This window comes from Cebus imitator, unplaced genomic scaffold (genome assembly GCF_001604975.1).
Source record: "Cebus imitator isolate Cc_AM_T3 unplaced genomic scaffold, Cebus_imitator-1.0 Scaffold279, whole genome shotgun sequence".
Classification (NCBI taxonomy): Eukaryota; Metazoa; Chordata; class Mammalia; order Primates; family Cebidae; genus Cebus; species Cebus imitator.
Window position 1 is genome coordinate 2,878,391 of NW_016107594.1, and position 10,763 is coordinate 2,889,153.

Sequence of the window (10,763 nt, forward strand, 5' to 3'; positions counted from 1 at the left end):
TTTTACTTTTACTTTGCCATCAATCTTTGGTATTGCATTGAAAGACAGTATACCATAGTAGCACCTTGAACTCAGTGAAAATTGTTCAGGATCAAAATATTAAGTGTTCTTTTAGGGGGAAGGAAAAATTACACATACTCTCCTCTCATGATGATATATTTTATACATTCGTTATTTGTTTCATGCTTTATAATTCCAGATGGAAAGGTAATTTCAGTGACTTTTCAAGTTTAAATTCCATTATAGGTAGATGACAAGTATGGTACAAATAAAATTGTTATAATCCCCAAGGGTGAATAAAAATCAAAACGTGAAGTAGAAGATGTGACCGTGAGGATGTTTATGTAACAAATTCAAAGTGAAGATCATGTTTATTTTTACTTATACTTCTTTGATAAAAGTGTTTTTGAAAAGATAATGCCTATTTTATTATTTGAGATTTCAGTGCTCATTCCAACTGTGACAAATTTTCTCGGTTTCACATTTCAAATTGGCATTGGGAATAGAAATGTCAGAATGTTCAAAGTGGCCTTCACTTTGCCGGAGTGAACACACTCACACCTAGCTTTAAGATGGATTTATCTGTTGGTCTACTGAATGTTTCCACGTAGAACTTCAAATGTGAAAGAGGAAAAGCAGTCAGGACAATAGGGCATTCTTTTGAGAGTCACGCGTTTTGATTTGGACATTTCCGTAGAGCTCAGCTCCCAGCGTTGTGTTCCTTGCTGGAAGGGGCTCCGCTATTTGGTGACTCCCTGGCCTCTCTTAGGTCCTCCTTTGTGAACCCCATGCTGTTGGATTCTGTATTATTATGCTGAATTCTCCACACATCATTTTTCCCTGGCCAACCTCCCACATCCTTGGAGATTTGCTTTGCCAATGGGAATCCTTACGTTGCTGTTTCACAGTAGACTGGACGAGGTCAGCGGGAGTTGTGCTCCTAACACACACATTGATTGAAACAAAGAGAAGACGATGGAAAGTGTAAGGAGGCTCGTGTGCAAGGGAGAACAGGGTTACTATATATATTACATGTATATATAAACATACATATATATAGATATATATATATATTGTACATATCTAAGTTTGAGTCATTCAAACTAGGTGCAAAATGCTGACTTCAGAGTCTGAATTACTGTCTCTGTTCCCACATCCCTGACCTGCTCCCTGGTAAATGATGCTATGAAATCCTGAAATGACAGGACGTACATACATACATACAAGAAACCACATATCAGATTAGATATGATTTTCCTTTGTGTGCAAGGTCAAACTGTCCTAGGGTTGCCAGTTTGAAGCATGTTATTTAAATGAAAAAAAAAAATTCAGTGAAATTCTCTTGTGAGAATTCTGCCTAGTTTCTTCCTAGGGCCGTGTGCAGTGTTGAACAGAGGCTCCGAGAGGTGTTGGAGGATCTCATTTTAGGGCAGTCAGGAGCTGTGCTTGCTGAGTTAGGTCTAGAAGACTCTTCCTGGAAGGCAACTGGAACAGGCATGAGGGACGCGACCACAGGCTGACACAGGACATGTGCTTCAGAGCTGTTTAAAACTGCTGCTTGTTTTACACACACATCTTGCCTTTTTTCAGGCTAGCTGCAATAATTTTTTTCTTCTGTAAAATATTTTGTAAACAACAACAAAAAAAAGCTATTATAAAAAGGGGATTTAAAAAAAAGAACGCTGGCATTATGATCAGGAAAACCCATTGTCATCGCTGACCCTCCCTCCCGCCCCACCACACGCTGCTGTCACGACGTAGGTGCGAAAGACCTTTTTGTACAGAGATATATTTTTTATGAAGAATTTGTAAAATTATTAAATATGCTGTAATTTTTTGATTAATGTAGGTACATTGTTAAAAAAATAAATGTTTTTACAATACAGAACTGTAATTTTCCCAATGATGTAAAATGTACCATCTCTAGCTGATTTTCAGTTCCAATCCTATTACACATGTATTAATATTAAAGTGGCCTGTTAAAATGAACAGTATCTTTTTTTGTCAAAAAAAAATTATAAAGAGGGTGTAATATAGCCTGTGCAATGCCACCAATCTTTAAAGCAAATCAGAGTTCTAATTAAATATTTAATTTTAGATTTCTATTTTCGTGTGTGAATTTATTCTCTCTTTAATATACACACCTGAGTCCCTCGCAGGGCAGGGAAAGAATAAGAGTCTTCATAATGAGCCTTTATGGTATTCAAAATGGAGCTCCATATTTTTCCCAAGACATTCACATCATTGTCATGATTAGTCAATAGTGCACTTAGCAGGAACTGTGATACACAGAACAGTAATGTTGAAAGTGACAGATTTCTTGATGGTTTGCATTAATAACCGTAAGAGCACTTGGTTTCCTACAAACCAAAACCTATGATTTTTATAATTTCTTTTCAATTTGGGAGCTCTGTTTGTAAACAATCACAACACTAAAAAAATGACAGGTAAGAGAATTATAGACCTACTTAATAGAGCATTCCAAATATCACACTTAAAGAAGGCTCAAAAAAATCACAGGGCTTTTAAAATTCAGAACCAGCCGCCCCCGTTCTTTTCTGGGCTGAGAGAAAACACAAAGCTTTACAAGTCCTTGGCGGCTCATCACACTGAACGTCTTGCAGTTAAACAGAAGAATACACTAATTTCTCTGAGAGTCAAATTATTGCAAAATGAAAAACAACCAATAATTAAAAAAAAAAATAGCCCTGCGGTAGTTTCGAAGTCAAAAGTTTTGATGCCAAACTTGAAATCTGAGTCTTGCTGGCCAGCAACTGCATTTAGGTGCCATTTATTGAGGAAATAATGAGAGCAAGACACTGCACTTTGTGACTTGCAGACATAGCAAAACCCCACAATCCAACCAAGTGTGTTTTGCCACTTTCATGATTTAGATGAAGAAGTGGAAAGTCAAATAAGTTAATTGATTTACCCAACGATGCACAGAGAGGCAGAGGTGATAGTACAGGTCAGGTTTCTCTTGTTTCAACATTCTTCTTTTTCAGGAAACCATCACATTATTAAATTCATCCACTATTCCCTTTCTTATGCAATTACTTTTTTTTCTGAGTTTTTCTGTCGTCCTACCAGTGAATCTTCTTTTGCTTCATTGGGTAAATAGTTACCACAAGCTAAGAATTCAAGGAGAAATAAGTACTGTCTATTCTAATGTTAACATTCCACAGAATGCTCATACATAACATACCCTCCTGAGTTATTAATGCAGTGAGTTGACGCTTTCTGGGGCAACCAGAAAATAGTGATCCTGCAACGTGTTCCACCGTACAATTCTTTAAAATAACAAATAAAATCTGTCTTGCTCTGTGCCTTGCTTGTAGTGCTTTCCTAAAATTATCGGGGTCCTATAATTATTTGATGTACTAAAGGATGCAGAGTAGGCAAGGGTGTTACCTTCCACATCACGGACGCCTGTGGCTGTTGAAACCCAGTTTACGTCCTCTTTTTCTGTGGGAATGGCACCTGGACGTCCTCTGGGAGTCACTCCTCCCGATGACAGTCATCTTTGGTGAGCATTGCTCACAATTCCTCCACTGTCCCCAGCCGGGTGTGGGGGAAGCACACCCCCATGGTTGAGCTGGGGCCAGCTCCTCTCCCAGGAATCGGGGCCTGACCTACAGGGCACAAACACGAGGTACACCTGGCTGAATTTACCCTCAAGCCCTCATCCCACCCTCTGCCAGGAGATCAATCTTTCATTCCACAGGGCCACTTGCATTCCTATGACCTAGCCACCGGGCTTTTCTCTTAATTCTGGGAGCTACCCCATATCTTTCTATAAAATCCTTTTTGTTTTTCTTCAAGTTATCCAGGCTTAGTTACTGTTACTTGCAGTTAAGGAGCTAAACAGCCATAATTACCACGTAGATTGAGAAAGAACCTGAGATTCGCCCTGGCTCACAAAGCCTCCATGTGGCCAAGAAGTGAGGCTGCACACTTCAAATCCACTCCCCAGCAAGCGTGAAACGCCATTCCTCAGCCCCGCTGTCTCTGAATGATATAATGACAAATTAGTAGGCCTAAGTGACAGTCACAACTGCTCAGGTGTCTGAGAGAGTTACTAACAGCCTTCTTTGCTGCACTTAATCAAAACTCTTCAGAGGAGTGAATGCTTCCAGATGCATGTGTCCAAGCAGAGGGCCTGGATGCCAGTGGCTTTCAACAACCTTCATATTCTTTAGAGGATGGCAGACACCCACTGCTTACTGCTTTTCACTGCTAAAATATCTCGGGCTAAAGGATAGCAAGAATTGTTTTGCAATGTTGCTTAGAAGACCTGTTGGCTTGCTTGTTTTAATTTGTTATTCTTTTGTGGATATTATAGCAGATTTAGTTTATCACAAACTTTCTAAAGGGAAAGTGTGAGACGACAAACTTTCCTGTTTTTTTTTTTTTTTTCAAGCTGTGGGGACTCCTTAGTCCATGGGATTGTGTATAAATTAACTATTTAATTGGGGCTTGGCATGCTAGCTCATATCTGTATTCCTAGCACTTTGGGAGGCTAAGGCGCGAGGATCGCTTGAGCCCAGGAGTTGAAGACCAGCCTGGGCAACATAGGGAGACCCCATTTCTGCAAAAAATAAAAACCAATTGCAAGGCAGTCATGATGGCATACACAGTCGTGGTTGCATGCATCTGCTTTCCCAACATCTTAGGGGGCTGAAGTGGGAGGATCACTTGAGCATGGAGGTCAAGGCTGCAGTGAGCTGAGATCCTGCCACTCCACTCCAACCTGAGCAACAGAGGAAGACCCTGTCTAAAATATATACATAAAAATGTACCTAACTGGAAAGGATAAGACATATATCGAGGGAATTATCTGACATTTCTGCCCACTATTAGAGTGTTCAGTGATTTCTGAGCATTGAAACGCCACCTTGCATCTGGAGGTCTGGGGCAGCCCAGGACAGGCCTGCCTGTTTGCATCAGGTCCCAGTTGTGTTGGAGGTGCCTTACAAGCTTGGTGCATGGGTGTGGATCTGTTTCGGATGCTGTCATGGAGGCTCTGATGTTCAATTCTGGTCAACTTTCCTGTCCAGGCATCTCTAGGTCAACAGAGATTCACCAGCTTTTTGGCAAATTTGGTGAATCTCAATTCTCTGCAAAGGCATGGGTCAATCTATTTACAAGTAAAGTGGAGCTGCATGTATTCATGCAGATAAATCCCCCAAACGTGCATTTCACTTAAGGAAAATAGAGTTGCAAAAGAATATGGACAGTATAGATCCATTTATCAAAATGATTAAAATCACTTTAATAATGTGCGTTATTGCCAAGGGAGGCACATATATATGCAATCTAATTATTAGACACTCACAGAATGAAATAATACCATAATCAGAGTAGCAGTGACTCCTAAGGCAAGAGAATGAGCAGTGTATTTGAATGGTGCTGCATGGGGAACTTCTGAGTTGCCTAAAATGAAAACTTGGGAAGTTATTTAGAGCCATTTAAGATGGAGGGGATCATATCATCTACCTCATAGGGTTATAGAGAAAACAATGTGAAAACAGATATGAAATGCTTAAATTATGACCTGGTGCAGGCCATAATTTAAGCATTTCATATCTATTTTCACATTCTATTACCCAGTTTCTCTTTCTCCCTCTCCCCTTTATCTTTCATCTATTTATCATCTTATCATCTATCATTCTATCATCTATCTTCTATCCATTTATTATCTATCATTTATCTATTTTTCTATCATTCATCTCCTATTGTTCAGGTATCTATCACTTACCTATCTACTGTATTTATTTATTTATTTCAAATTTAATCTGATGAAAGTAGAAAAAAGTTTTATTTTTTACAAGTTGTACAAGTACCTACATGTTGATTTTTTTAAAAATTTCCATAGGTTATTCAGGAACAGGTGATATTTGGTCACATAAGTAAGTTTTATAGTGGTGATTTGTGAGATTTTGGTGCACCCATCACACAAGTAGTGTACACTGCACCCTATTTGTAGTGTTTTATCTCTCACCCTCTTCCCACCCCTTTCCTCTGAGTCCCCAAGTCCAAGGTATCATTCTTATGCCTTTGCATCCTCATAGCTTAGCTCCCATTTATGAGGGAGAACATATGGTGTTTGGTTTTTCATTCCTGAGTTAATCCACTTAGAATAATACTCTCCATTCTCAACCATGTCACTGCAAATGCCATTAATTCATTCCTTTTTATGTTGAATAGTATTCTATCACATATATATATATATATCTCACAGTTTATTTCTTCACTCATTGATTGACAGGTATTTGGGTTTGTTCCACATTTTTGCAACTTTCAAATTGCGCTTCTATAAACATGCATGTGCAAGTATCTTTTTTGTATAATAACTAGCAACCTCTTTTCTTCTGGGTAGATATCCAGTAGTGGGATTTCTAGATCAAACGGTACTTCTACTTTTCCTTCTTTAAGTAGTCTCCACATTATTTTCCATAGTGGTTGTACTAGTTGACATTCCCACCGGCAGTGTGAAAGTGTTTCCTGTTCACTGCATCCACGCCAACATCTACTATTTTCTGACTTTATTTTTCTTATGGCCATTCTTACAGGAGTAAGGTAGTATCATATTGAGGTTTTGATTTGTATTTCTCTGATCATGTGTTGATTTTTTATACTCTATACCATAATTTATATTTGAAATACATTATATTTTAAGTTATTAAATAATGAGCATTGAAGTTGTTTGGGGTTTCTCGTTTGTTTGTTTTATTCTTTTTTTTTTTTTTTCTCTCAACACAGGATCTCACTCTGTTCCCCAGGCTAGAGTACAGCAGAAGCATCGGAGTTCACTGCAGCCTCAACCTCCTGGGTTCAAGCTGTCCTCTCGCCTCAGCCTTCCCAGGAGTTGAGACTGCAGTCACCCCACCACGCCAGGCTAATTTCTGTGTTTTTGGTAGAGATGAAGTCTTGCCATGCTATCAAGGCTGGTCTGGAGCTCCTGGGCTCAAGTGATCCACCCTCCTTGGCTTCCCAAAGCACTGGGATCACAGGTATAAGCCAGTGCACCCAAACTGAGAGTTTTAATCCTTGCTCAATGCCCTCCTATCTCAGACCTCAGATGATCATGGACCCATTCTTGTATCATAGTTTCCCAAGCTGTAAACCGAAGATACCAATATCTGGTTTTATTAGCAAAATGTTCCCTTTGTAAATAATGTTGGCTGGTGAGTATTTGGTAAAAATCATTGGAAATGATTCATATTTTAGTCTAGTTTGACAATAACACATCTCACTGCAGCCTCTTTTTTCTTCTTCTCCTCTAAGCTGTGCTTGTTTCTATCCTATGGCTGATGCATTATGCATGAATACAAATAAACTCAAAGCCTGTGTTGAAAAAACAAAAGTGGGACCTGAGTCAATGATAGAATCTCAAGAAGTTCTACCTAAAGAAGGCTTCTGTAATACAAGAAAAATGAAACTTTTTCAAGAAAAATGAAACTCTATGCAACAGGGTATAATTAGAAATAATATGCTTACCCATGAGGATCTGGCTAACCAACAGGAAAATAAATCAGAAGATAGTACTTGTGAATGTAACACAGGTAAATTCAGGAAGCCTCAAATCTAAGGTTTTTTTACATTTGAAAAGTTAGAAAGTTAGAAAATAAGGAAAAGAATAGGAGGTTTGCATTTCCTATATATACCGAATCTCATGCCGAAGGCACAAAGGAAAAATAACAAATACCTAAACTAATTATATAACACAGTAAGCCACATTGAGCTGAAAGATTTCTATAGCAAGAATTTGTTGAAATAACCTTAATTCTACTTTCTATTTTGGAGACGAATGCTCCTGGAAATGCACTCACAAGATAATAAAAGTGAACATACATTGAACTGTTCCTATGCTCCAGACACTACCCTAAGTGTTTTGCAGGTTATTATCTCAATTAATCCTCTCACATCACCCTTCCGAGTCCAGGAGAGAGACATTGGGATAGATTCCACAGGAAGGAGGCATAACATGAGACCTCAAACCCAGACAGCCTTGCTCTTGAATGCCGCTCGCTAAGTTAGAATTTTCCGACCATATTCACACAGTTCCGTCCAAGTCTCTCCCTCAGCCCAGCACCCTGAGCAGACTTTGGCCTGAGGCTCTGGGCTCCTGCATGGTCACCTGGTGAGCCAGTTCTGCACCTACTCGCATTCTCCTGATGAAGTGCTCCCTGAGACCATCTGCAAGGGCCCTGGGCCTCCATGGTTACATTGGCTGATGTCATTGATTCTGCTCCCATGACCGTTGGCCTCCAGAGTCACCTTTTGTTCTGTTTCCACCTGGTGTACCAGCTTTTATTTCCAGACCGTCTTATCTCATAACAGAAAGTGCACAATGAAGGTCTTAGAATCTGCCTCTCAGATGGATTTTGAATACTGATAGACAGAAAGTCAAGGACTTGTATAACTTTCCAGAATTCATAGGAACCCATTATTCTTCTTTATAGCATTTAAAAAGATAGAAGAGTACTTGAGGGAAAGAAAATGTCATCCCAGAAAATGTCTTGAATTAATATGATTCTGACATAGAAATCACCAAGACGATCTCTCCCTGTATTGGTAAGAACCTAGGTTTAAGGACTCACAGTTTTAGCGTTTTCTTTAGAAACCGGAGTTGATACAAAGGGAGATAGTAAGGACCCCAGGGCTAGAAAAGCTCTTGAGTGTCAGCTTCTGAGCTTGAAAGGGAGCATTAGCTGGTGTCCCCTGAGTGCTCTGCGATTCCAAGTCTGGCTTTTAGAGACACATCTGCATTGTCTCCTTTGATTTTGTTAGCAACCCTGTGGGGCTAGGTACTATTAATAACCTTAATTTCTAGAATAGAAAGTCAAGTTTTAGAAAGGTGACTTATCATGTCTAAAATTGTAGAAATTGTCTTTAAGACCTAAACTACAAAATCTGGTGAAAAAAATTGAAGAGTAACTAAACAGAGATGCACTCCTTATTCACAGTGAGGAAGCCTGATTATTGGCAGACATCAGTTAATCTAATGTGATCTATATTAAATGCAAATTGATCTACATTTGCAAATCTTAATTGATGTATGCTAAATATGATTTCAATCAGAATCCCCGTAAGTTATATGTGGATATCAACAAACTGATTAGTTTATACAGAGAGGAAAGGACTTAGAAGAGCCAATACAGTATTGAAGGAGAAGAACAAAGTCGGGCCGGGTGTGGTAGTTCACACCTGTAATCCCAGCACTTTGGGAGGCTGAGATGGATGGATCATGAGGTGAGGAGTTGGAGAACAGCCTGGCCAACATAGTGAAACTCCATCTCTACTGCAAATACAAAAAAAATGGCTAGGTGTGGTGGTGGGCATCTGTAATCCCAGCTGCTCGGGAGGCTGAGGCAGGAGAATCACTTGAACCTAGGAGATGGAAGTTGCACTGGGCCGAGATTGCACACATTCCAGCTTGGGCAACAGAGTGAGACTCCGTATCAAAACAAACAAACAAAAAAAGAAAGTTGGAGGACTGACACTACCCAATTTTAAGGCTTCCTATAAAGCTATAGTACAAGAGTTTGCTATTGACAAAAAAAAAAAATAGATCAATAAAACAGAATAAAGAACTTGGAAATAAACTCATATAAATATACTCAATAGAGCAAAGACAATGCAATGAAGAAAAGACAATCTTCTAACAAATGGTGCTGAAATAACATCCACATGTAAAATTATGCTAATTGTCAATCATGGAGCAGGTACCTGGACTCAGGAGCTCTGACTGTGAGCTGAAGTTTCTGATCACCTGATTTCAGAAAAGGTCTCCAGGAGGCTGAGTCAGTTAGAGAGCACAGCAGCAGCTAAGAAAGGTTAGACTTCAGGACATTTTGAATTTAATTCAAAAGACTTCAGGTCATTCTGAGCTAACCAAAGATAGCTATCACAACACAATTCTTAACTTCCTTCTAATTATAGAAGAAACCCAGTGATAGTTTCCAAGTTAATTTTATTTATTATTTTAAAAATGTAACTTTTATTTTAAGTTCAGGGGTACATGTGCAGATTTGTTACACAGGTAAATTTGTGTCATGGGGCTTGTTATACAGATTATTTTATCAACCAGGTATTAAGACTAGTACCTGTTAGTTATTTTTCCTGATCCTCTCCCTCTTCCCACCCTCCACCTTCTGAGAGGCCTCAGTGTGTGTTGTTTCCCTCCATGTGTCCCTGCGTTCTCAACATTTAGCTCCAAGAGAAGGTTCTTGGATCTCGCAGAGGAGAGAATTCAGGGTGAGTCCACAGTGCAAAGTGAAAGCAAACTTATCAAGAAAGTAAAGGAATAAAAGAATGGCTACTCCATGGACAGAGCACCACTGAGGGTTGCTGGTTGCTAAATTTTTATGGTTATTCATGATGATATGCTAAACACAGAGTGGATTATTCATGCCTTCCCTTTTTAGACCACACAGGGTAACTTCCTGACGTTTCCCTGGCAGCATTTGTAAACTGTCATGTGTTAGGGGGAGTGTGCCAGTGAGGACGACCAGAGGTCACTCTTATGGCCATTTTGGGCTTGGTGGGTTTTGACCAGCTCCTTCACTGTAAACTGTTTTATCAGCAAGGTCTTTATGACCTGTATTTCATGGTGACCTCCTATCTCATCCTGTGACTTAGAATCCCTTAAATGTCTGGGAATGCAGCCCAGCAGGTTTTAGCCTCATTTCACTCTGTTCCCATTTAACATAGAGTTGCTCTGGTTCACACATGTCTGACATATCTACTTACTTATTAAA